The sequence below is a fragment of the Mobula birostris genome, unplaced genomic scaffold, assembly GCF_030028105.1.
Source record: "Mobula birostris isolate sMobBir1 unplaced genomic scaffold, sMobBir1.hap1 scaffold_3324, whole genome shotgun sequence".
Lineage (NCBI taxonomy): Eukaryota > Metazoa > Chordata > Chondrichthyes > Myliobatiformes > Myliobatidae > Mobula > Mobula birostris.
In genome coordinates, this window is record NW_027276390.1 from 11,270 (window position 1) to 37,825 (window position 26,556).

At 51.7% G+C, this 26,556-nt stretch overlaps 1 pseudogene; it reads right to left on the reverse strand.

The window, feature by feature from the left end:
• Positions 1-1,407: 1,407 nt before the first annotated feature.
• Positions 1,408-25,453, reverse strand: LOC140192994 (uncharacterized; annotated as a pseudogene).
• Between the last annotated feature and the right edge of the window lie 1,103 nt (positions 25,454-26,556).

Consider the following 26,556-nt stretch of genomic DNA (forward strand, 5'->3'; position numbering starts at 1 on the left):
AACTGTTCCCAAACCTGGTGGTGCGGGTCCTGAGGCTGCTGTACATTCTTCCTGATGTTTGAGGGGTCATAGCTGTTCCTGAACCAGGTGGTGTGGGTCCTCAGTGTACTGTACCTCCTTTCTGATGTTTGAGGGCTAATAACTGTTCCTGAACCTGGTTGTGTGGGTTATGAGGCTCCTGTACCTCCTTCCTGATGGTTGAGGGAGAATAACTGTTCCTGAAACTGGTGGTGTGTCCTGAGGCTCCTGTCCTTCCTTCCTGATGGTTGAGGGGTATTAATTGTTCCTGAACCTGGTGGTCTTGGTCCTTAGGCTCCTGAAACTCGTTCCTGATGGTTGAGGGGTAATAACTGTCCCTGAAACTTGTGGTGTTTGTCTGGAGGCTACTGTACCTCCTTCCTGATGGTTGAGGTGTAATAAAAGTTCCCGAACCTGGTGGTGTGGGTCCTCAGTCTGCTGTACATTCTTCCTGATGTTTGAGGGGTCATAACTGTTCCTGAACTTGGTGGTGTGGGCCCTCAGTCTCCTGTACCTCCTTTCTGATGGTTGAGGGGTAATAAATGTTCCTGAACCTGGTGGTGTGGGTTATGAGGCTCCTGTACCTCCTTCCTGATGGTGAGGGATAATAACTGTTCCTGAAACTGGTGGTGTGTCCTGAGGCTCCTGTCCCTCCTTCCAGATGGTTGAGGGGTAATATTTGTTCCTGCCCCTGGTGGTCTTGGTCCTTAGGCTGCTGAAACTCGTTCCTGATGGTTGAGGGGTAATAACTGTTCCTGAACATGTTGGTGTGGGACCTGAGGCTCCTGTACCTTCTCCCTGATGGTTGAGGGGTAGTAACTGTTCCCGAACCTGGTGGTGTGGGTCCTGAGGCTCCTGTACCTCCTTCCTGATGGTTGGGGGGTAATAACTCTTCCTGAACCTGGCGGTGTGGGTCCTGAGGCTCCTGTACCTGCTTCCAGATGGTTGAGGGGTAATAACTCTTCCTCAAACTGGTAGTGAGGGTCCTGAGGCTCCTGTACCTCCATCCTCATGGTTGAGGGGTAATAACTGTTCCTGAACCTGGTGGTGTTTGTCCGGAGGCTACTGTACCTCCTTCCTGATGGTTGAGGGGTAATAACTGTTCCCAAACCTGGTGGTGTGGGTCCTGAGGCTTCTGTACATTCTTCCTGATGTTTGAGGGGTCATAGCTGTTCCTGAACCAGGTGGTGTGGGTCCTCAGTGTACTGTACCTCCTTTCTGATGTTTGAGGGCTAATAACTGTTCCTGAACCTGGTTGTGTGGGTTATGAGGCTCCTGTACCTCCTTCCTGATGGTTGAGGGAGAATAACTGTTCCTGAAACTGGTGGTGTGTCCTGAGGCTCCTGTCCTTCCTTCCTGATGGTTGAGGGGTATTAATTGTTCCTGAACCTGGTGGTCTTGGTCCTTAGGCTCCTGAAACTCGTTCCTGATGGTTGAGGGGTAATAACTGTCCCTGAACCTTGTGGTGTTTGTCTGGAGGCTACTGTACCTCCTTCCTGATGGTTGAGGTGTAATAAAAGTTCCCGAACCTGGTGGTGTGGGTCCTCAGTCTGCTGTACATTCTTCCTGATGTTTGAGGGGTCATAACTGTTCCTGAACCAGGTGGTGTGGGCCCTCAGTCTCCTGTACCTCCTTTCTGATGGTTGAGGGGTAATAAATGTTCCTGAACCTGGTGGTGTGGGTTATGAGGCTCCTGTACCTCCTTCCTGATGGTGAGGGATAATAACTGTTCCTGAAACTGGTGGTGTGTCCTGAGGCTCCTGTCCTTCCTTCCTGATGGTTGAGGGGTAATATTTGTTCCTGCCCCTGGTGGTCTTGGTCCTTAGGCTGCTGAAACTCGTTCCTGATGGTTGAGGGGTAATAACTGTTCCTGAACATGTTGGTGTGGGACCTGAGGCTCCTGTACCTTCTCCCTGATGGTTGAGGGGTAATAACTGTTCCCGAACCTGGTGGTGTGGGTCTGAGGCTGCTGTATATTCTTCCTGATGGTTGAGGGGTAATAAATGTTCCTGTACCTGGTGGTGTGGGTGCTGAGGCTCCTGTACCTCCTTCCTGGTAGTTGAGGGGTAATAACTGTTCCTCAACATGGAGGTGTGGGTCCTGAGGCTTCGATACTTCCTTCCTCAGAGGTGAGGGGTAATAACTGTCCCTGAACCTGGTGGTGTGGGTCTTGAGGCACCTCCACCTCCTTCCTGATGGTTGAGGGATAATAACTCTTCCTGAACCTGGTGGTGTGGGTCCTGAGGATCCTGTACCTCCTTCCAGACGGTTGAGGGGTAATAACTGTTCCTGAACCCGGTGGTGTGGGTCCTCAGGCTCCTGTACCTCCTTCCTGATGATTGAGGGGTAATAACTGTTCCTGAATCTGGTGGTGTTGGTCCTGAGGCTCCTGTACCTCCTTCCTGATGGTTGAGGGGTAATGACCGTTCCTGAACCTGTTGGTGTGGGAACCTGAGGATCCTGTACCTACTTCCTGATGGTTGAGGGGTAATAACTGTTTCTCAACCTGGTGGTGTGTGTACTGAGGATCCTGTACCTCCACCCTGATGGTTGAGGTGTAATAACTGTTCCTGAACCTGGTGGTGTGTGTCCTGAGGACCCTGTACCTACTCGCTGATTATTGAGAGGTAATAACTGTTCCTGAAACTGGTGGTGTTGGTCCTGAGGCTCCTGTACCTCCTTCCTGATGGTTGAGGGATAATAACTCTTCCTGAACCTGGTGGTGTGTGTACTGAGGATCCTGTACCTCCTTTCAGACGGTTGAGGGGTAATAACTGTTCCTCAACATGGAGGTGTGGGTCCTGAGGCTTCTGTACTTCCTTCCTCAAGTTGAGGAGTAATAACTGTCCCTGAACCTGGTGGTGTGGGTCCTGAGGCTCCTGTACCTCCTTCCTGATGGTTGAGGGGTAATAACTGTTCCCGAACCTGGTGAAGTGTGTCCTGAGGCTACTGTACCCCATTCCTGATGGCTGAGGGGTAATAACTGTCCCTGAACCTGGTGTTGTGGGTCCTGAGGCTCCTGTACCTCCTTCCTGATGGTTGGGGGGTAATAACTCTTCCTGAACCTGGCGGTGTGGGTTCTGAGGCTCCTGTACCTGCTTCCAGATGGTTGTGAGGTAATAACTCTTCCTCAAACTGGTAGTGAGGGTCCTGAGGCTCCTGTACCTCCATCCTCATGGTTGAGGGGTAATAACTGTTCCTGAACCTGGTGGTGTGGGACCTGAGGATCCTGAACCTCCTCCGTGATGGTTGAGGGGTAATAACTGTTCCTGAACCTGGCGGTGTGGGTCCTGAGGCACCTGTACCTCCTTCCTGATGTTTGAGGGGTAATAAGTGTCCCTGAACCTGGTGGTGTTTGTCCGGAGGCTACTGTACCTCCTTCCTGATGGTTGAGGGGTAATAACTGTTCCCAAACCTGGTGGTGTGGGTCCTGAGGCTTCTGTACATTCTTCCTGATGTTTGAGGGGTCATAGCTGTTCCTGAACCAGGTGGTGTGGGTCCTCAGTGTACTGTACCTCCTTTCTGATGTTTGAGGGCTAATAACTGTTCCTGAACCTGGTTGTGTGGGTTATGAGGCTCCTGTACCTCCTTCCTGATGGTTGAGGGAGAATAACTGTTCCTGAAACTGGTGGTGTGTCCTGAGGCTCCTGTCCTTCCTTCCTGATGGTTGAGGGGTATTAATTGTTCCTGAACCTGGTGGTCTTGGTCCTTAGGCTCCTGAAACTCGTTCCTGATGGTTGAGGGGTAATAACTGTCCCTGAACCTTGTGGTGTTTGTCTGGAGGCTACTGTACCTCCTTCCTGATGGTTGAGGTGTAATAAAAGTTCCCGAACCTGGTGGTGTGGGTCCTCAGTCTGCTGTACATTCTTCCTGATGTTTGAGGGGTCATAACTGTTCCTGAACCAGGTGGTGTGGGCCCTCAGTCTCCTGTACCTCCTTTCTGATGGTTGAGGGGTAATAAATGTTCCTGAACCTGGTGGTGTGGGTTATGAGGCTCCTGTACCTCCTTCCTGATGGTGAGGGATAATAACTGTTCCTGAAACTGGTGGTGTGTCCTGAGGCTCCTGTCCTTCCTTCCTGATGGTTGAGGGGTAATATTTGTTCCTGCCCCTGGTGGTCTTGGTCCTTAGGCTGCTGAAACTCGTTCCTGATGGTTGAGGGGTAATAACTGTTCCTGAACATGTTGGTGTGGGACCTGAGGCTCCTGTACCTTCTCCCTGATGGTTGAGGGGTAATAACTGTTCCCGAACCTGGTGGTGTGGGTCTGAGGCTGCTGTATATTCTTCCTGATGGTTGAGGGGTAATAAATGTTCCTGCACCTGGTGGTGTGGGTGCTGAGGCTCCTGTACCTCCTTCCTGGTAGTTGAGGGGTAATAACTGTTCCTCAACATGGAGGTGTGGGTCCTGAGGCTTCGATACTTCCTTCCTCAGAGGTGAGGGGTAATAACTGTCCCTGAACCTGGTGGTGTGGGTCTTGAGGCACCTCCACCTCCTTCCTGATGGTTGAGGGATAATAACTCTTCCTGAACCTGGTGGTGTGGGTCCTGAGGATCCTGTACCTCCTTCCAGACGGTTGAGGGGTAATAACTGTTCCTGAACCCGGTGGTGTGGGTCCTCAGGCTCCTGTACCTCCTTCCTGATGATTGAGGGGTAATAACTGTTCCTGAATCTGGTGGTGTTGGTCCTGAGGCTCCTGTACCTCCTTCCTGATGGTTGAGGGGTAATGACCGTTCCTGAACCTGTTGGTGTGGGAACCTGAGGATCCTGTACCTACTTCCTGATGGTTGAGGGGTAATAACTGTTTCTCAACCTGGTGGTGTGTGTACTGAGGATCCTGTACCTCCACCCTGATGGTTGAGGTGTAATAACTGTTCCTGAACCTGGTGGTGTGTGTCCTGAGGACCCTGTACCTACTCGCTGATTATTGAGAGGTAATAACTGTTCCTGAAACTGGTGGTGTTGGTCCTGAGGCTCCTGTACCTCCTTCCTGATGGTTGAGGGATAATAACTCTTCCTGAACCTGGTGGTGTGTGTACTGAGGATCCTGTACCTCCTTTCAGACGGTTGAGGGGTAATAACTGTTCCTCAACATGGAGGTGTGGGTCCTGAGGCTTCTGTACTTCCTTCCTCAAGTTGAGGAGTAATAACTGTCCCTGAACCTGGTGGTGTGGGTCCTGAGGCTCCTGTACCTCCTTCCTGATGGTTGAGGGGTAATAACTGTTCCCGAACCTGGTGAAGTGTGTCCTGAGGCTACTGTACCCCATTCCTGATGGCTGAGGGGTAATAACTGTCCCTGAACCTGGTGTTGTGGGTCCTGAGGCTCCTGTACCTCCTTCCTGATGGTTGGGGGGTAATAACTCTTCCTGAACCTGGCGGTGTGGGTTCTGAGGCTCCTGTACCTGCTTCCAGATGGTTGTGAGGTAATAACTCTTCCTCAAACTGGTAGTGAGGGTCCTGAGGCTCCTGTACCTCCATCCTCATGGTTGAGGGGTAATAACTGTTCCTGAACCTGGTGGTGTGGGACCTGAGGATCCTGAACCTCCTCCGTGATGGTTGAGGGGTAATAACTGTTCCTGAACCTGGCGGTGTGGGTCCTGAGGCACCTGTACCTCCTTCCTGATGTTTGAGGGGTAATAAGTGTCCCTGAACCTGGTGGTGTTTGTCCGGAGGCTACTGTACCTCCTTCCTGATGGTTGAGGGGTGATAACTGTTCCCAAACCTGGTGGTGCGGGTCCTGAGGCTGCTGTACATTCTTCCTGATGTTTGAGGGGTCATAGCTGTTCCTGAACCAGGTGGTGTGGGTCCTCAGTGTACTGTACCTCCTTTCTGATGTTTGAGGGCTAATAACTGTTCCTGAACCTGGTTGTGTGGGTTATGAGGCTCCTGTACCTCCTTCCTGATGGTTGAGGGAGAATAACTGTTCCTGAAACTGGTGGTGTGTCCTGAGGCTCCTGTCCTTCCTTCCTGATGGTTGAGGGGTATTAATTGTTCCTGAACCTGGTGGTCTTGGTCCTTAGGCTCCTGAAACTCGTTCCTGATGGTTGAGGGGTAATAACTGTCCCTGAAACTTGTGGTGTTTGTCTGGAGGCTACTGTACCTCCTTCCTGATGGTTGAGGTGTAATAAAAGTTCCCGAACCTGGTGGTGTGGGTCCTCAGTCTGCTGTACATTCTTCCTGATGTTTGAGGGGTCATAACTGTTCCTGAACTTGGTGGTGTGGGCCCTCAGTCTCCTGTACCTCCTTTCTGATGGTTGAGGGGTAATAACTGTTCCTGAACCTGGTTGTGTGGGTTATGAGGCTCCTGTACCTCCTTCCTGATGGTTGAGGGAGAATAACTGTTCCTGAAACTGGTGGTGTGTCCTGAGGCTCCTGTCCTTCCTTCCTGATGGTTGAGGGGTATTAATTGTTCCTGAACCTGGTGGTCTTGGTCCTTAGGCTCCTGAAACTCGTTCCTGATGGTTGAGGGGTAATAACTGTCCCTGAAACTTGTGGTGTTTGTCTGGAGGCTACTGTACCTCCTTCCTGATGGTTGAGGTGTAATAAAAGTTCCCGAACCTGGTGGTGTGGGTCCTCAGTCTGCTGTACATTCTTCCTGATGTTTGAGGGGTCATAACTGTTCCTGAACTTGGTGGTGTGGGCCCTCAGTCTCCTGTACCTCCTTTCTGATGGTTGAGGGGTAATAAATGTTCCTGAACCTGGTGGTGTGGGTTATGAGGCTCCTGTACCTCCTTCCTGATGGTGAGGGATAATAACTGTTCCTGAAACTGGTGGTGTGTCCTGACGCTCCTGTCCCTCCTTCCAGATGGTTGAGGGGTAATATTTGTTCCTGCCCCTGGTGGTCTTGGTCCTTAGGCTGCTGAAACTCGTTCCTGATGGTTGAGGGGTAATAACTGTTCCTGAACATGTTGGTGTGGGACCTGAGGCTCCTGTACCTTCTCCCTGATGGTTGAGGGGTAGTAACTGTTCCCGAACCTGGTGGTGTGGGTCCTGAGGCTCCTGTACCTCCTTCCTGATGGTTGGGGGGTAATAACTCTTCCTGAACCTGGCGGTGTGGGTCCTGAGGCTCCTGTACCTGCTTCCAGATGGTTGAGGGGTAATAACTCTTCCTCAAACTGGTAGTGAGGGTCCTGAGGCTCCTGTACCTCCATCCTCATGGTTGAGGGGTAATAACTGTTCCTGAACCTGGTGGTGTTTGTCCGGAGGCTACTGTACCTCCTTCCTGATGGTTGAGGGGTAATAACTGTTCCCAAACCTGGTGGTGTGGGTCCTGAGGCTTCTGTACATTCTTCCTGATGTTTGAGGGGTCATAGCTGTTCCTGAACCAGGTGGTGTGGGTCCTCAGTGTACTGTACCTCCTTTCTGATGTTTGAGGGCTAATAACTGTTCCTGAACCTGGTTGTGTGGGTTATGAGGCTCCTGTACCTCCTTCCTGATGGTTGAGGGAGAATAACTGTTCCTGAAACTGGTGGTGTGTCCTGAGGCTCCTGTCCTTCCTTCCTGATGGTTGAGGGGTATTAATTGTTCCTGAACCTGGTGGTCTTGGTCCTTAGGCTCCTGAAACTCGTTCCTGATGGTTGAGGGGTAATAACTGTCCCTGAACCTTGTGGTGTTTGTCTGGAGGCTACTGTACCTCCTTCCTGATGGTTGAGGTGTAATAAAAGTTCCCGAACCTGGTGGTGTGGGTCCTCAGTCTGCTGTACATTCTTCCTGATGTTTGAGGGGTCATAACTGTTCCTGAACCAGGTGGTGTGGGCCCTCAGTCTCCTGTACCTCCTTTCTGATGGTTGAGGGGTAATAAATGTTCCTGAACCTGGTGGTGTGGGTTATGAGGCTCCTGTACCTCCTTCCTGATGGTGAGGGATAATAACTGTTCCTGAAACTGGTGGTGTGTCCTGAGGCTCCTGTCCTTCCTTCCTGATGGTTGAGGGGTAATATTTGTTCCTGCCCCTGGTGGTCTTGGTCCTTAGGCTGCTGAAACTCGTTCCTGATGGTTGAGGGGTAATAACTGTTCCTGAACATGTTGGTGTGGGACCTGAAGCTCCTGTACCTTCTCCCTGATGGTTGAGGGGTAATAACTGTTCCCGAACCTGGTGGTGTGGGTCTGAGGCTGCTGTATATTCTTCCTGATGGTTGAGGGGTAATAAATGTTCCTGTACCTGGTGGTGTGGGTGCTGAGGCTCCTGTACCTCCTTCCTGGTAGTTGAGGGGTAATAACTGTTCCTCAACATGGAGGTGTGGGTCCTGAGGCTTCGATACTTCCTTCCTCAGAGGTGAGGGGTAATAACTGTCCCTGAACCTGGTGGTGTGGGTCTTGAGGCACCTCCACCTCCTTCCTGATGGTTGAGGGATAATAACTCTTCCTGAACCTGGTGGTGTGGGTCCTGAGGATCCTGTACCTCCTTCCAGACGGTTGAGGGGTAATAACTGTTCCTGAACCCGGTGGTGTGGGTCCTCAGGCTCCTGTACCTCCTTCCTGATGATTGAGGGGTAATAACTGTTCCTGAATCTGGTGGTGTTGGTCCTGAGGCTCCTGTACCTCCTTCCTGATGGTTGAGGGGTAATAACTCTTCCTGAACCTGGTGGTGTGGGCCCTGAGGCTCCTTACCTCCTTCCAGACGGCTGAGGGGTAATAACTGTTCCTGAACCTGGTGGTGTGGGTCCTCAGGCTCCTGTACCTCCTTCCTGATGATTGAGGTGTAATAACTGTTCCTGAACCTGGTGGTGTGGGTCCTCAGTCTCCTGTACCTCCTTTCTGATGTTTGAGGGGTAATAACTGTTCCTGAACCTGGTGGTGTGGGTCCTGAGGCTCCTGTACCTCCTTCCTGATGGTTGGGGGGTAATAACTCTTCCTGAACCTGGCGGTGTGGGTCCTGAGGCTCCTGTACCTGCTTCCAGATGGTTGAGGGGTAATAACTCTTCCTCAAACTGGTAGTGAGGGTCCTGAGGCTCCTGTACCTCCATCCTCATGGTTGAGGGGTAGTAACTGTTCCTGAACCTGGTGGTGTGGGACCTGAGGATCCTGTACCTCCTCCGTGATGGTTGAGGGGTAATAACTGTTCCTGAACTTGGCAGTGTGGGTCCTCAGTCTCCTGTACCTCCTTCCTGATGGTTGAGGGGTAATAACTGTTCCTGATCCTGGTGGTGTGGGTCCTCAGGCTCCTGTAACTCCTTCCAGATGGTTGACGGGTAATAACTGTTACTGAACCTGGCGGTGTGGGTCCTGAGGCACCTGTACCTCCTTCCTGATGTTTGAGGGGTAATAAGTGTCCCTGAACCTGGTGGTGTTTGTCTGGAGGCTACTGTACCTCCTTCCTGATGGTTGAGGGGTAATAACTGTTCCCGAACCTGGTGGTGTGGGTCCTGAGGCTGCTGTACATTCTTCCTGATGTTTGAGGGGTCATAGCTGTTCCTGAACCAGGTGGTGTGGGTCCTCAGTGTACTGTACCTCCTTTCTGATGTTTGAGGGCTAATAACTGTTCCTGAACCTGGTGGTGTGGGTTATGAGGCTCCTGTACCTCCTTCCTGATGGTTGAGGGAGAATAACTGTTCCTGAAACTGGTGGTGTGTCCTGAGGCTCCTGTCCTTCCTTCCTGATGGTTGAGGGGTAATAATTGTTCCTGAACCTGGTGGTCTTGGTCCTTAGGCTCCTGAAACTCGTTCCTGATGGTTGAGGGGTAATAACTGTCCCTGAACCTTGTGGTGTTTGTCTGGAGGCTACTGTACCTCCTTCCTGATGGTTGAGGTGCAATAAAAGTTCCCGAACCTGGTGGTGCGGGTCCTCAGTCTGCTGTACATTCTTCCTGATGTTTGAGGGGTCATAACTGTTCCTGAACCGGGTGGTGTGGGTCCTCAGTCTCCTGTACCTCCTTTCTGATGGTTGAGGGGTAATAAATGTTCCTGAACCTGGTGGTGTGGGTTATGAGGCTCCTGTACCTCCTTCCTGATGGTGAGGGATAATAACTGTTCCTTAAACTGGTGGTGTGTCCTGAGGCTCCTGTCCCTCCTTCCAGATGGTTGAGGGGTAATATTTGTTCCTGCCCCTGGTGGTCTTGGTCCTTTGGCTGCTGAAACTCGTTCCTGATGGTTGAGGGGTAATAACTGTTCCTGAACATGTTGGTGTGGGACCTGAGGCTCCTGTACCTTCTCCCTGATGGTTGAGGGGTAACAACTGTTCCCGAACCTGGTGGTGTGGGTCTGAGGCTGCTGTATATTCTTCCTGATGGTTGAGGGGTAATAAATGTTCCTGTACCTGGTGGTGTGGGTGCTGAGGCTCCTGTACCTCCTTCCTGGTAGTTGAGGGGTAATAACTGTTCCTCAACATGGAGGTGTGGGTCCTGAGGCTTCTGTACTTCCTTCCTCAGAGGTGAGGGGTAATAACTGTCCCTGAACCTGGTGGTGTGGGTCCTGAGGCTCCTGTACCTCCTTCCTGATGTTTGAGTGGTAATAACTGTTCCCAAACCTGGTGGTGTGGGTCCTGATGCTCCTGCATCTCCTTCCTGATAGTTGATGGGTAATAACTGTTCCTGAACCTAGTGGTGTGGGTCCTGAGGCTCCTGTACATCCTCCTGATGTTTGAGGGGGTAATAACTGTTCCTGAACCTAGTGGTCTGGATCCTGAGGCTCCTGTACATCCTCCCTGATGTTTGAGGCGTAATATCTCTTCCTGAAAATGGTGGTCTGGTTCCTCAGGCTCCTGTACCTCCTTCACATAGCTGAGGGGTAATAACAGCTCCTGATGCTGGTGGTGTGGTTCCTGAGGCTCCTGTATCTCCTTCCTGATGGTTGCGGGGTAATAACTCATCCTCAAACTGGTAGTGAGGGTCCTGAGGCTCCTGTACCTCTTTCCTCATGGTTGAGGGGTAGTAACTGTTCCTGAACCTGGTGGTGTGGGACCTGAGGATCCTGTACCTCCTCCGTGATGGTTGAGGGGTAATAACTGTTCCTGAACTTCGCGGTGTGGGTCCTCAGGCTCCTGTACCTCCTTCCAGACGGTTGAGGGTAATAAATGTTCCTGAACCTGGTGGTCTTGGTCCTTAGGCTCCTGAAACTCGTTCCTGATGGTTGAGGGGTAATATCTGTTCCTGAACCTGGTGGTGTGGGACCTGAGGATCCTGTACCTCCTCCGTGATGGTTGAGGGGTAATAACTGTTCCTGAACTTCGCGGTGTGGGTCCTCAGGCTCCTGTACCTCCTTCCAGACGGTTGAGGGTAATAAATGTTCCTGAACCTGGTGGTCTTGGTCCTTAGGCTCCTGAAACTCGTTCCTGATGGTTGAGGGGTAATATCTGTTCCTGAACCTGGTGGTGTGGGTCCTGAGGCTCCTGTACCTCTTCCTGATGGTTGAGGGGTAATGACCGTTCCTGAACCTGTTGGTGTGGGAACCTGAGGATCCTGTACCTCCACCCTGATGGTTGAGGTGTAATAACTGTTCCTGAACCTGGTGGTGTGTGTCCTGAGGCTCCTGTACCTCCTTCCTGATGGTTGAGGGATAATAACTCTTCCTGAACCTGGTGGTGTGTGTACTGAGGATCCTGTACCTCCTTCCAGACGGTTGAGGGGTAATAACTGTTCCTGAACCCGGTGGTGTGGGTCCTCAGGCTCCTGTACCTCCTTCCTGATGGTTGAGGGGTAATAACTGTTCCTGAACATGTTGGTGTGGGACCTGAGGCTCCTGTACCTTCTCCCTGATGGTTGAGGGGTAATAACTGTTCCCGAACCTGGTGGTGTGGGTCTGAGGCTGCTGTATATTCTTCCTGATGGTTGAGGGGTAATAAATGTTCCTGTACCTGGTGGTGTGGGTGCTGAGGCTCCTGTACCTCCTTCCTGGTAGTTGAGGGGTAATAACTGTTCCTCAACATGGAGGTGTGGGTCCTGAGGCTTCGATACTTCCTTCCTCAGAGGTGAGGGGTAATAACTGTCCCTGAACCTGGTGGTGTGGGTCTTGAGGCACCTCCACCTCCTTCCTGATGGTTGAGGGATAATAACTCTTCCTGAACCTGGTGGTGTGGGTCCTGAGGATCCTGTACCTCCTTCCAGACGGTTGAGGGGTAATAACTGTTCCTGAACCCGGTGGTGTGGGTCCTCAGGCTCCTGTACCTCCTTCCTGATGATTGAGGGGTAATAACTGTTCCTGAATCTGGTGGTGTTGGTCCTGAGGCTCCTGTACCTCCTTCCTGATGGTTGAGGGGTAATAACTCTTCCTGAACCTGGTGGTGTGGGCCCTGAGGCTCCTTACCTCCTTCCAGACGGCTGAGGGGTAATAACTGTTCCTGAACCTGGTGGTGTGGGTCCTCAGGCTCCTGTACCTCCTTCCTGATGATTGAGGTGTAATAACTGTTCCTGAACCTGGTGGTGTGGGTCCTCAGTCTCCTGTACCTCCTTTCTGATGTTTGAGGGGTAATAACTGTTCCTGAACCTGGTGGTGTGGGTCCTGAGGCTCCTGTACCTCCTTCCTGATGGTTGGGGGGTAATAACTCTTCCTGAACCTGGCGGTGTGGGTCCTGAGGCTCCTGTACCTGCTTCCAGATGGTTGAGGGGTAATAACTCTTCCTCAAACTGGTAGTGAGGGTCCTGAGGCTCCTGTACCTCCATCCTCATGGTTGAGGGGTAGTAACTGTTCCTGAACCTGGTGGTGTGGGACCTGAGGATCCTGTACCTCCTCCGTGATGGTTGAGGGGTAATAACTGTTCCTGAACTTGGCAGTGTGGGTCCTCAGTCTCCTGTACCTCCTTCCTGATGGTTGAGGGGTAATAACTGTTCCTGATCCTGGTGGTGTGGGTCCTCAGGCTCCTGTAACTCCTTCCAGATGGTTGACGGGTAATAACTGTTACTGAACCTGGCGGTGTGGGTCCTGAGGCACCTGTACCTCCTTCCTGATGTTTGAGGGGTAATAAGTGTCCCTGAACCTGGTGGTGTTTGTCTGGAGGCTACTGTACCTCCTTCCTGATGGTTGAGGGGTAATAACTGTTCCCGAACCTGGTGGTGTGGGTCCTGAGGCTGCTGTACATTCTTCCTGATGTTTGAGGGGTCATAGCTGTTCCTGAACCAGGTGGTGTGGGTCCTCAGTGTACTGTACCTCCTTTCTGATGTTTGAGGGCTAATAACTGTTCCTGAACCTGGTGGTGTGGGTTATGAGGCTCCTGTACCTCCTTCCTGATGGTTGAGGGAGAATAACTGTTCCTGAAACTGGTGGTGTGTCCTGAGGCTCCTGTCCTTCCTTCCTGATGGTTGAGGGGTAATAATTGTTCCTGAACCTGGTGGTCTTGGTCCTTAGGCTCCTGAAACTCGTTCCTGATGGTTGAGGGGTAATAACTGTCCCTGAACCTTGTGGTGTTTGTCTGGAGGCTACTGTACCTCCTTCCTGATGGTTGAGGTGCAATAAAAGTTCCCGAACCTGGAGGTGCGGGTCCTCAGTCTGCTGTACATTCTTCCTGATGTTTGAGGGGTCATAACTGTTCCTGAACCGGGTGGTGTGGGTCCTCAGTCTCCTGTACCTCCTTTCTGATGGTTGAGGGGTAATAAATGTTCCTGAACCTGGTGGTGTGGGTTATGAGGCTCCTGTACCTCCTTCCTGATGGTGAGGGATAATAACTGTTCCTTAAACTGGTGGTGTGTCCTGAGGCTCCTGTCCCTCCTTCCAGATGGTTGAGGGGTAATATTTGTTCCTGCCCCTGGTGGTCTTGGTCCTTTGGCTGCTGAAACTCGTTCCTGATGGTTGAGGGGTAATAACTGTTCCTGAACATGTTGGTGTGGGACCTGAGGCTCCTGTACCTTCTCCCTGATGGTTGAGGGGTAACAACTGTTCCCGAACCTGGTGGTGTGGGTCTGAGGCTGCTGTATATTCTTCCTGATGGTTGAGGGGTAATAAATGTTCCTGTACCTGGTGGTGTGGGTGCTGAGGCTCCTGTACCTCCTTCCTGGTAGTTGAGGGGTAATAACTGTTCCTCAACATGGAGGTGTGGGTCCTGAGGCTTCTGTACTTCCTTCCTCAGAGGTGAGGGGTAATAACTGTCCCTGAACCTGGTGGTGTGGGTCCTGAGGCTCCTGTACCTCCTTCCTGATGTTTGAGTGGTAATAACTGTTCCCAAACCTGGTGGTGTGGGTCCTGATGCTCCTGCATCTCCTTCCTGATAGTTGATGGGTAATAACTGTTCCTGAACCTAGTGGTGTGGGTCCTGAGGCTCCTGTACATCCTCCTGATGTTTGAGGGGGTAATAACTGTTCCTGAACCTAGTGGTCTGGATCCTGAGGCTCCTGTACATCCTCCCTGATGTTTGAGGCGTAATATCTCTTCCTGAAAATGGTGGTCTGGTTCCTCAGGCTCCTGTACCTCCTTCACATAGCTGAGGGGTAATAACAGCTCCTGATGCTGGTGGTGTGGTTCCTGAGGCTCCTGTATCTCCTTCCTGATGGTTGCGGGGTAATAACTCATCCTCAAACTGGTAGTGAGGGTCCTGAGGCTCCTGTACCTCTTTCCTCATGGTTGAGGGGTAGTAACTGTTCCTGAACCTGGTGGTGTGGGACCTGAGGATCCTGTACCTCCTCCGTGATGGTTGAGGGGTAATAACTGTTCCTGAACTTCGCGGTGTGGGTCCTCAGGCTCCTGTACCTCCTTCCAGACGGTTGAGGGTAATAAATGTTCCTGAACCTGGTGGTCTTGGTCCTTAGGCTCCTGAAACTCGTTCCTGATGGTTGAGGGGTAATATCTGTTCCTGAACCTGGTGGTGTGGGACCTGAGGATCCTGTACCTCCTCCGTGATGGTTGAGGGGTAATAACTGTTCCTGAACTTCGCGGTGTGGGTCCTCAGGCTCCTGTACCTCCTTCCAGACGGTTGAGGGTAATAAATGTTCCTGAACCTGGTGGTCTTGGTCCTTAGGCTCCTGAAACTCGTTCCTGATGGTTGAGGGGTAATATCTGTTCCTGAACCTGGTGGTGTGGGTCCTGAGGCTCCTGTACCTCTTCCTGATGGTTGAGGGGTAATGACCGTTCCTGAACCTGTTGGTGTGGGAACCTGAGGATCCTGTACCTCCACCCTGATGGTTGAGGTGTAATAACTGTTCCTGAACCTGGTGGTGTGTGTCCTGAGGCTCCTGTACCTCCTTCCTGATGGTTGAGGGATAATAACTCTTCCTGAACCTGGTGGTGTGTGTACTGAGGATCCTGTACCTCCTTCCAGACGGTTGAGGGGTAATAACTGTTCCTGAACCCGGTGGTGTGGGTCCTCAGGCTCCTGTACCTCCTTCCTGATGATTGAGGGGTAATAACTGTTCCTGAATCTGGTGGTGTTGGTCCTGAGGCTCCTGTACCTCCTTCCTGATGGTTGAGGGGTAATAACTCTTCCTGAACCTGGTGGTGTGGGCCCTGAGGCTCCTTACCTCCTTCCAGACGGCTGAGGGGTAATAACTGTTCCTGAACCTGGTGGTGTGGGTCCTCAGGCTCCTGTACCTCCTTCCTGATGATTGAGGGGTAATAACTGTTCCTGAACCTGTTGGTGTGGGTCCTCAGGCTCCTGTACCTCCTTCCAGACGGTTGAGGGGCAATAACTGTTCCTGAACCTGGTGGTGTGGGTCCTCAGTCTCCTGTACCTCCTTTCTGATGGTTGAGGAGTAATAACTGTTCCTGAATCTGGTGGTGTGGGTCCTGAGGCTTCTGCACCTCCTTCCTGGTAGTTGAGGGGTAATAACAGTTCCTCAACATGGAGGTGTGGGTCCTGAGGCTTCTGTACTTCCTTCCTCAGTGTTGAGGGGTAATAACTGTCCCTGAACCTGGTGGTGTGGGTCCTGAGGCTCCTGTACCTCCTTCCTGATGGTTGAGGGGTAATAACTGTTCCCGAACCTGGTGAAGTGTGTCCTGAGGCTACTGTACCCCATTCCTGATGGTTGAGTGGTAATAACTGTTCCCGAACCTGGTGGTGTGGGTCCTGATGCTCCTGTATCTCCTTCCTGATAGTTGATGGGTAATAACTGTTCCTGAACCTAGTGGTGTGGGTCCTGAGGCTTCTGTACCTGCTTCCAGATGGTTGAGGGGTAATAACTCTTCCTCAAACTGGTAGTGAGGGTCCTGAGGCTCCTGTACCTCCATCCTCATGGTTGAGGGGTAATAACTGTTCCTGAACCTGGTGGTGTGGGACCTGAGGATCCTGTACCTCCTCCGTGATGGTTGAGGGGTAATAACTGTTCCTGAACTTGGCAGTGTGGGTCCTCAGTCTCCTGTACCTCCTTCCTGATGGTTGAGGGGTAATAACTGTTCCTGATCCTGGTGGTGTGGGTCCTCAGGCTCCTGTATCTCCTTCCAGATGGTTGACGGGTAATAACTGTTCCTGAACCTGGCGGTGTGGGTCCTGAGGCACCTGTACCTCCTTCCTGATGTTTGAGGGGTAATAAGTGTCCCTGAACCTGGTGGTGTTTGTCTGGAGGCTACTGTACCTCCTTCCTGATGGTTGAGGGGTAATAACTGCTCCCGAACATGGTGGTGTGGGTCCTGAGGCTGCTGTACATTCTTCCTGATGTTTGAGGGGTCATAGCTGTTCCTGAACCAGGTGGTGTGGGTCCTCAGTGTACTGTACCTCCTTTCTGATGTTTGAGGAGTAATAACTGTTCCTGTACCTGGTGGTGTGGGTCCTGAGGCTTCTGTACCTCCTTCCTGGTAGTTGAGGGGAAATAACTGTTCCTCAACATGGAGGTGTGGGTCCTGAGGCTTCTGCACTTCCTTCCTCAGAGTTGAGGGTAATAACTGTCCCTGAACCTGGTGGTGTGGGTCCTGCGGCTCCTGTACCTCCTTCCTGATGTTTGAGGGGTAATAACTGTCCCTGAACCTTGTGGTGTTTCTCTGGAGGCTACTGTACCTCCTTCCTGATGGTTGAGGTGTAATAAAAGTTCCCGAACCTGGTGGTGTGGGTCCTCAGTCTGCTGTACATTCCTCCTGATGTTTGAGGGGTCATAACTGTTCCTGAACCAGGTGGTGTGGGTCCTCAGTCTCCTGTACCTCCTTGCTGATGGTTGAGGGGTAATAACTGTTCCTGAACTTGGTGGTGTTGGTCCTGAGGCACCTGTATCTCCTTCCTGATGTTTGAAGGCTAATAAATGTTCCTGAACCTGGTGGTGTGGGTTATGAGGCTCCTGTACCTCCTTCCTAATTATGAGGGATAATAACTGTTCCTGAAACTGGTGGTGTGTCCTGAGGCTCCTGTCCCTCCTTCCAGATGGTTGAGGGGTAATATTTGTTCCTGCCCCTGGTGGTCTTGGTCCTTAGGCTGCTGAAACTCGTTCCTGATGGTTGAGGGGTAATAACTGTTCCTGAACATGTTGGTGTGGAACCTGAGGCTCCTGTACCTTCTCCCAGATGGTTGAGGGGTAATAACTGTTCCCGAACCTGGTGGTGTGGGTCTGAGGCTGCTGTATATTCTTCCTGATGGTTGAGGGGTAATAAATGTTCCTGTACCTGGTGGTGTGGGTGCTGAGGCTCCTGTACCTCCTTCCTGGTAGTTGAGGGGTAATAACTGTTCCTCAACATGGAGGTGTGGGTCCTGAGGCTTCGATACTTCCTTCCTCAGAGGTGAGGGGTAATAACTGTCCCTGAACCTGGTGGTGTGGGTCTTGAGGCACCTCCACCTCCTTCCTGATGGTTGAGGGATAATAACTCTTCCTGAACCTGGTGGTGTGGGTCCTGAGGATCCTGTACCTCCTTCCAGACGGTTGAGGGGTAATAACTGTTCCTGAACCCGGTGGTGTGGGTCCTCAGGCTCCTGTACCTCCTTCCTGATGATTGAGGGGTAATAACTGTTCCTGAATCTGGTGGTGTTGGTCCTGAGGCTCCTGTACCTCCTTCCTGATGGTTGAGGGGTAATGACCGTTCCTGAACCTGTTGGTGTGGGAACCTGAGGATCCTGTACCTACTTCCTGATGGTTGAGGGGTAATAACTGTTTCTCAACCTGGTGGTGTGTGTACTGAGGATCCTGTACCTCCACCCTGATGGTTGAGGTGTAATAACTGTTCCTGAACCTGGTGGTGTGTGTCCTGAGGACCCTGTACCTACTCGCTGATTATTGAGAGGTAATAACTGTTCCTGAAACTGGTGGTGTTGGTCCTGAGGCTCCTGTACCTCCTTCCTGATGGTTGAGGGATAATAACTCTTCCTGAACCTGGTGGTGTGTGTACTGAGGATCCTGTACCTCCTTCCAGACGGTTGAGGGGTAATAACTGTTCCTCAACATGGAGGTGTGGGTCCTGAGGCTTCTGTACTTCCTTCCTCAAGTTGAGGAGTAATAACTGTCCCTGAACCTGGTGGTGTGGGTCCTGAGGCTCCTGTACCTCCTTCCTGATGGTTGAGGGGTAATAACTGTTCCCGAACCTGGTGAAGTGTGTCCTGAGGCTACTGTACCCCATTCCTGATGGCTGAGGGGTAATAACTGTCCCTGAACCTGGTGTTGTGGGTCCTGAGGCTCCTGTACCTCCTTCCTGATGGTTGGGGGGTAATAACTCTTCCTGAACCTGGCGGTGTGGGTCCTGAGGCTGCTGTACATTCTTCCTGATGTTTGAGGGGTCATAGCTGTTCCTGAACCAGGTGGTGTGGGTCCTCAGTGTACTGTACCTCCTTTCTGATGTTTGAGGAGTAATAACTGTTCCTGTACCTGGTGGTGTGGGTCCTGAGGCTTCTGTACCTCCTTCCTGGTAGTTGAGGGGAAATAACTGTTCCTCAACATGGAGGTGTGGGTCCTGAGGCTTCTGCACTTCCTTCCTCAGAGTTGAGGGTAATAACTGTCCCTGAACCTGGTGGTGTGGGTCCTGCGGCTCCTGTACCTCCTTCCTGATGTTTGAGGGGTAATAACTGTCCCTGAACCTTGTGGTGTTTCTCTGGAGGCTACTGTACCTCCTTCCTGATGGTTGAGGTGTAATAAAAGTTCCCGAACCTGGTGGTGTGGGTCCTCAGTCTGCTGTACATTCCTCCTGATGTTTGAGGGGTCATAACTGTTCCTGAACCAGGTGGTGTGGGTCCTCAGTCTCCTGTACCTCCTTGCTGATGGTTGAGGGGTAATAACTGTTCCTGAACTTGGTGGTGTTGGTCCTGAGGCACCTGTATCTCCTTCCTGATGTTTGAAGGCTAATAAATGTTCCTGAACCTGGTGGTGTGGGTTATGAGGCTCCTGTACCTCCTTCCTAATTATGAGGGATAATAACTGTTCCTGAAACTGGTGGTGTGTCCTGAGGCTCCTGTCCCTCCTTCCAGATGGTTGAGGGGTAATATTTGTTCCTGCCCCTGGTGGTCTTGGTCCTTAGGCTGCTGAAACTCGTTCCTGATGGTTGAGGGGTAATAACTGTTCCTGAACATGTTGGTGTGGAACCTGAGGCTCCTGTACCTTCTCCCAGATGGTTGAGGGGTAATAACTGTTCCCGAACCTGGTGGTGTGGGTCTGAGGCTGCTGTATATTCTTCCTGATGGTTGAGGGGTAATAAATGTTCCTGTACCTGGTGGTGTGGGTGCTGAGGCTCCTGTACCTCCTTCCTGGTAGTTGAGGGGTAATAACTGTTCCTCAACATGGAGGTGTGGGTCCTGAGGCTTCGATACTTCCTTCCTCAGAGGTGAGGGGTAATAACTGTCCCTGAACCTGGTGGTGTGGGTCTTGAGGCACCTCCACCTCCTTCCTGATGGTTGAGGGATAATAACTCTTCCTGAACCTGGTGGTGTGGGTCCTGAGGATCCTGTACCTCCTTCCAGACGGTTGAGGGGTAATAACTGTTCCTGAACCCGGTGGTGTGGGTCCTCAGGCTCCTGTACCTCCTTCCTGATGATTGAGGGGTAATAACTGTTCCTGAATCTGGTGGTGTTGGTCCTGAGGCTCCTGTACCTCCTTCCTGATGGTTGAGGGGTAATGACCGTTCCTGAACCTGTTGGTGTGGGAACCTGAGGATCCTGTACCTACTTCCTGATGGTTGAGGGGTAATAACTGTTTCTCAACCTGGTGGTGTGTGTACTGAGGATCCTGTACCTCCACCCTGATGGTTGAGGTGTAATAACTGTTCCTGAACCTGGTGGTGTGTGTCCTGAGGACCCTGTACCTACTCGCTGATTATTGAGAGGTAATAACTGTTCCTGAAACTGGTGGTGTTGGTCCTGAGGCTCCTGTACCTCCTTCCTGATGGTTGAGGGATAATAACTCTTCCTGAACCTGGTGGTGTGTGTACTGAGGATCCTGTACCTCCTTTCAGACGGTTGAGGGGTAATAACTGTTCCTCAACATGGAGGTGTGGGTCCTGAGGCTTCTGTACTTCCTTCCTCAAGTTGAGGAGTAATAACTGTCCCTGAACCTGGTGGTGTGGGTCCTGAGGCTCCTGTACCTCCTTCCTGATGGTTGAGGGGTAATAACTGTTCCCGAACCTGGTGAAGTGTGTCCTGAGGCTACTGTACCCCATTCCTGATGGCTGAGGGGTAATAACTGTCCCTGAACCTGGTGTTGTGGGTCCTGAGGCTCCTGTACCTCCTTCCTGATGGTTGGGGGGTAATAACTCTTCCTGAACCTGGCGGTGTGGGTTCTGAGGCTCCTGTACCTGCTTCCAGATGGTTGTGAGGTAATAACTCTTCCTCAAACTGGTAGTGAGGGTCCTGAGGCTCCTGTACCTCCATCCTCATGGTTGAGGGGTAATAACTGTTCCTGAACCTGGTGGTGTGGGACCTGAGGATCCTGAACCTCCTCCGTGATGGTTGAGGGGTAATAACTGTTCCTGAACCTGGCGGTGTGGGTCCTGAGGCACCTGTACCTCCTTCCTGATGTTTGAGGGGTAATAAGTGTCCCTGAACCTGGTGGTGTTTGTCCGGAGGCTACTGTACCTCCTTCCTGATGGTTGAGGGGTGATAACTGTTCCCAAACCTGGTGGTGCGGGTCCTGAGGCTGCTGTACATTCTTCCTGATGTTTGAGGGGTCATAGCTGTTCCTGAACCAGGTGGTGTGGGTCCTCAGTGTACTGTACCTCCTTTCTGATGTTTGAGGGCTAATAACTGTTCCTGAACCTGGTTGTGTGGGTTATGAGGCTCCTGTACCTCCTTTCTGATGGTTGAGGGAGAATAACTGTTCCTGAAACTGGTGGTGTGTCCTGAGGCTCCTGTCCTTCCTTCCTGATGGTTGAGGGGTATTAATTGTTCCTGAACCTGGTGGTCTTGGTCCTTAGGCTCCTGAAACTCGTTCCTGATGGTTGAGGGGTAATAACTGTCCCTGAAACTTGTGGTGTTTGTCTGGAGGCTACTGTACCTCCTTCCTGATGGTTGAGGTGTAATAAAAGTTCCCGAACCTGGTGGTGTGGGTCCTCAGTCTGCTGTACATTCTTCCTGATGTTTGAGGGGTCATAACTGTTCCTGAACTTGGTGGTGTGGGCCCTCAGTCTCCTGTACCTCCTTTCTGATGGTTGAGGGGTAATAAATGTTCCTGAACCTGGTGGTGTGGGTTATGAGGCTCCTGTACCTCCTTCCTGATGGTGAGGGATAATAACTGTTCCTGAAACTGGTGGTGTGTCCTGAGGCTCCTGTCCCTCCTTCCAGATGGTTGAGGGGTAATATTTGTTCCTGCCCCTGGTGGTCTTGGTCCTTAGGCTGCTGAAACTCGTTCCTGATGGTTGAGGGGTAATAACTGTTCCTGAACATGTTGGTGTGGGACCTGAGGCTCCTGTACCTTCTCCCTGATGGTTGAGGGGTAGTAACTGTTCCCGAACCTGGTGGTGTGGGTCCTGAGGCTCCTGTACCTCCTTCCTGATGGTTGGGGGGTAATAACTCTTCCTGAACCTGGCGGTGTGGGTCCTGAGGCTCCTGTACCTGTTTCCAGATGGTTGAGGGGTAATAACTCTTCCTCAAACTGGTAGTGAGGGTCCTGAGGCTCCTGTACCTCCATCCTCATGGTTGAGGGGTAATAACTGTTCCTGAACCTGGTGGTGTTTGTCCGGAGGCTACTGTACCTCCTTCCTGATGGTTGAGGGGTAATAACTGTTCCCAAACCTGGTGGTGTGGGTCCTGAGGCTTCTGTACATTCTTCCTGATGTTTGAGGGGTCATAGCTGTTCCTGAACCAGGTGGTGTGGGTCCTCAGTGTACTGTACCTCCTTTCTGATGTTTGAGGGCTAATAACTGTTCCTGAACCTGGTTGTGTGGGTTATGAGGCTCCTGTACCTCCTTCCTGATGGTTGAGGGAGAATAACTGTTCCTGAAACTGGTGGTGTGTCCTGAGGCTCCTGTCCTTCCTTCCTGATGGTTGAGGGGTATTAATTGTTCCTGAACCTGGTGGTCTTGGTCCTTAGGCTCCTGAAACTCGTTCCTGATGGTTGAGGGGTAATAACTGTCCCTGAACCTTGTGGTGTTTGTCTGGAGGCTACTGTACCTCCTTCCTGATGGTTGAGGTGTAATAAAAGTTCCCGAACCTGGTGGTGTGGGTCCTCAGTCTGCTGTACATTCTTCCTGATGTTTGAGGGGTCATAACTGTTCCTGAACCAGGTGGTGTGGGCCCTCAGTCTCCTGTACCTCCTTTCTGATGGTTGAGGGGTAATAAATGTTCCTGAACCTGGTGGTGTGGGTTATGAGGCTCCTGTACCTCCTTCCTGATGGTGAGGGATAATAACTGTTCCTGAAACTGGTGGTGTGTCCTGAGGCTCCTGTCCTTCCTTCCTGATGGTTGAGGGGTAATATTTGTTCCTGCCCCTGGTGGTCTTGGTCCTTAGGCTGCTGAAACTCGTTCCTGATGGTTGAGGGGTAATAACTGTTCCTGAACATGTTGGTGTGGGACCTGAGGCTCCTGTACCTTCTCCCTGATGGTTGAGGGGTAATAACTGTTCCCGAACCTGGTGGTGTGGGTCTGAGGCTGCTGTATATTCTTCCTGATGGTTGAGGGGTAATAAATGTTCCTGTACCTGGTGGTGTGGGTGCTGAGGCTCCTGTACCTCCTTCCTGGTAGTTGAGGGGTAATAACTGTTCCTCAACATGGAGGTGTGGGTCCTGAGGCTTCGATACTTCCTTCCTCAGAGGTGAGGGGTAATAACTGTCCCTGAACCTGGTGGTGTGGGTCTTGAGGCACCTCCACCTCCTTCCTGATGGTTGAGGGATAATAACTCTTCCTGAACCTGGTGGTGTGGGTCCTGAGGATCCTGTACCTCCTTCCAGACGGTTGAGGGGTAATAACTGTTCCTGAACCCGGTGGTGTGGGTCCTCAGGCTCCTGTACCTCCTTCCTGATGATTGAGGGGTAATAACTGTTCCTGAATCTGGTGGTGTTGGTCCTGAGGCTCCTGTACCTCCTTCCTGATGGTTGAGGGGTAATGACCGTTCCTGAACCTGTTGGTGTGGGAACCTGAGGATCCTGTACCTACTTCCTGATGGTTGAGGGGTAATAACTGTTTCTCAACCTGGTGGTGTGTGTACTGAGGATCCTGTACCTCCACCCTGATGGTTGAGGTGTAATAACTGTTCCTGAACCTGGTGGTGTGTGTCCTGAGGACCCTGTACCTACTCGCTGATTATTGAGAGGTAATAACTGTTCCTGAAACTGGTGGTGTTGGTCCTGAGGCTCCTGTACCTCCTTCCTGATGGTTGAGGGATAATAACTCTTCCTGAACCTGGTGGTGTGTGTACTGAGGATCCTGTACCTCCTTTCAGACGGTTGAGGGGTAATAACTGTTCCTCAACATGGAGGTGTGGGTCCTGAGGCTTCTGTACTTCCTTCCTCAAGTTGAGGAGTAATAACTGTCCCTGAACCTGGTGGTGTGGGTCCTGAGGCTCCTGTACCTCCTTCCTGATGGTTGAGGGGTAATAACTGTTCCCGAACCTGGTGAAGTGTGTCCTGAGGCTACTGTACCCCATTCCTGATGGCTGAGGGGTAATAACTGTCCCTGAACCTGGTGTTGTGGGTCCTGAGGCTCCTGTACCTCCTTCCTGATGGTTGGGGGGTAATAACTCTTCCTGAACCTGGCGGTGTGGGTTCTGAGGCTCCTGTACCTGCTTCCAGATGGTTGTGAGGTAATAACTCTTCCTCAAACTGGTAGTGAGGGTCCTGAGGCTCCTGTACCTCCATCCTCATGGTTGAGGGGTAATAACTGTTCCTGAACCTGGTGGTGTGGGACCTGAGGATCCTGAACCTCCTCCGTGATGGTTGAGGGGTAATAACTGTTCCTGAACCTGGCGGTGTGGGTCCTGAGGCACCTGTACCTCCTTCCTGATGTTTGAGGGGTAATAAGTGTCCCTGAACCTGGTGGTGTTTGTCCGGAGGCTACTGTACCTCCTTCCTGATGGTTGAGGGGTGATAACTGTTCCCAAACCTGGTGGTGCGGGTCCTGAGGCTGCTGTACATTCTTCCTGATGTTTGAGGGGTCATAGCTGTTCCTGAACCAGGTGGTGTGGGTCCTCAGTGTACTGTACCTCCTTTCTGATGTTTGAGGGCTAATAACTGTTCCTGAACCTGGTTGTGTGGGTTATGAGGCTCCTGTACCTCCTTCCTGATGGTTGAGGGAGAATAACTGTTCCTGAAACTGGTGGTGTGTCCTGAGGCTCCTGTCCTTCCTTCCTGATGGTTGAGGGGTATTAATTGTTCCTGAACCTGGTGGTCTTGGTCCTTAGGCTCCTGAAACTCGTTCCTGATGGTTGAGGGGTAATAACTGTCCCTGAAACTTGTGGTGTTTGTCTGGAGGCTACTGTACCTCCTTCCTGATGGTTGAGGTGTAATAAAAGTTCCCGAACCTGGTGGTGTGGGTCCTCAGTCTGCTGTACATTCTTCCTGATGTTTGAGGGGTCATAACTGTTCCTGAACTTGGTGGTGTGGGCCCTCAGTCTCCTGTACCTCCTTTCTGATGGTTGAGGGGTAATAAATGTTCCTGAACCTGGTGGTGTGGGTTATGAGGCTCCTGTACCTCCTTCCTGATGGTGAGGGATAATAACTGTTCCTGAAACTGGTGGTGTGTCCTGAGGCTCCTGTCCCTCCTTCCAGATGGTTGAGGGGTAATATTTGTTCCTGCCCCTGGTGGTCTTGGTCCTTAGGCTGCTGAAACTCGTTCCTGATGGTTGAGGGGTAATAACTGTTCCTGAACATGTTGGTGTGGGACCTGAGGCTCCTGTACCTTCTCCCTGATGGTTGAGGGGTAGTAACTGTTCCCGAACCTGGTGGTGTGGGTCCTGAGGCTCCTGTACCTCCTTCCTGATGGTTGGGGGGTAATAACTCTTCCTGAACCTGGCGGTGTGGGTCCTGAGGCTCCTGTACCTGCTTCCAGATGGTTGAGGGGTAATAACTCTTCCTCAAACTGGTAGTGAGGGTCCTGAGGCTCCTGTACCTCCATCCTCATGGTTGAGGGGTAATAACTGTTCCTGAACCTGGTGGTGTTTGTCCGGAGGCTACTGTACCTCCTTCCTGATGGTTGAGGGGTAATAACTGTTCCCAAACCTGGTGGTGTGGGTCCTGAGGCTTCTGTACATTCTTCCTGATGTTTGAGGGGTCATAGCTGTTCCTGAACCAGGTGGTGTGGGTCCTCAGTGTACTGTACCTCCTTTCTGATGTTTGAGGGCTAATAACTGTTCCTGAACCTGGTTGTGTGGGTTATGAGGCTCCTGTACCTCCTTCCTGATGGTTGAGGGAGAATAACTGTTCCTGAAACTGGTGGTGTGTCCTGAGGCTCCTGTCCTTCCTTCCTGATGGTTGAGGGGTATTAATTGTTCCTGAACCTGGTGGTCTTGGTCCTTAGGCTCCTGAAACTCGTTCCTGATGGTTGAGGGGTAATAACTGTCCCTGAACCTTGTGGTGTTTGTCTGGAGGCTACTGTACCTCCTTCCTGATGGTTGAGGTGTAATAAAAGTTCCCGAACCTGGTGGTGTGGGTCCTCAGTCTGCTGTACATTCTTCCTGATGTTTGAGGGGTCATAACTGTTCCTGAACCAGGTGGTGTGGGCCCTCAGTCTCCTGTACCTCCTTTCTGATGGTTGAGGGGTAATAAATGTTCCTGAACCTGGTGGTGTGGGTTATGAGGCTCCTGTACCTCCTTCCTGATGGTGAGGGATAATAACTGTTCCTGAAACTGGTGGTGTGTCCTGAGGCTCCTGTCCTTCCTTCCTGATGGTTGAGGGGTAATATTTGTTCCTGCCCCTGGTGGTCTTGGTCCTTAGGCTGCTGAAACTCGTTCCTGATGGTTGAGGGGTAATAACTGTTCCTGAACATGTTGGTGTGGGACCTGAGGCTCCTGTACCTTCTCCCTGATGGTTGAGGGGTAATAACTGTTCCCGAACCTGGTGGTGTGGGTCTGAGGCTGCTGTATATTCTTCCTGATGGTTGAGGGGTAATAAATGTTCCTGTACCTGGTGGTGTGGGTGCTGAGGCTCCTGTACCTCCTTCCTGGTAGTTGAGGGGTAATAACTGTTCCTCAACATGGAGGTGTGGGTCCTGAGGCTTCGATACTTCCTTCCTCAGAGGTGAGGGGTAATAACTGTCCCTGAACCTGGTGGTGTGGGTCTTGAGGCACCTCCACCTCCTTCCTGATGGTTGAGGGATAATAACTCTTCCTGAACCTGGTGGTGTGGGTCCTGAGGATCCT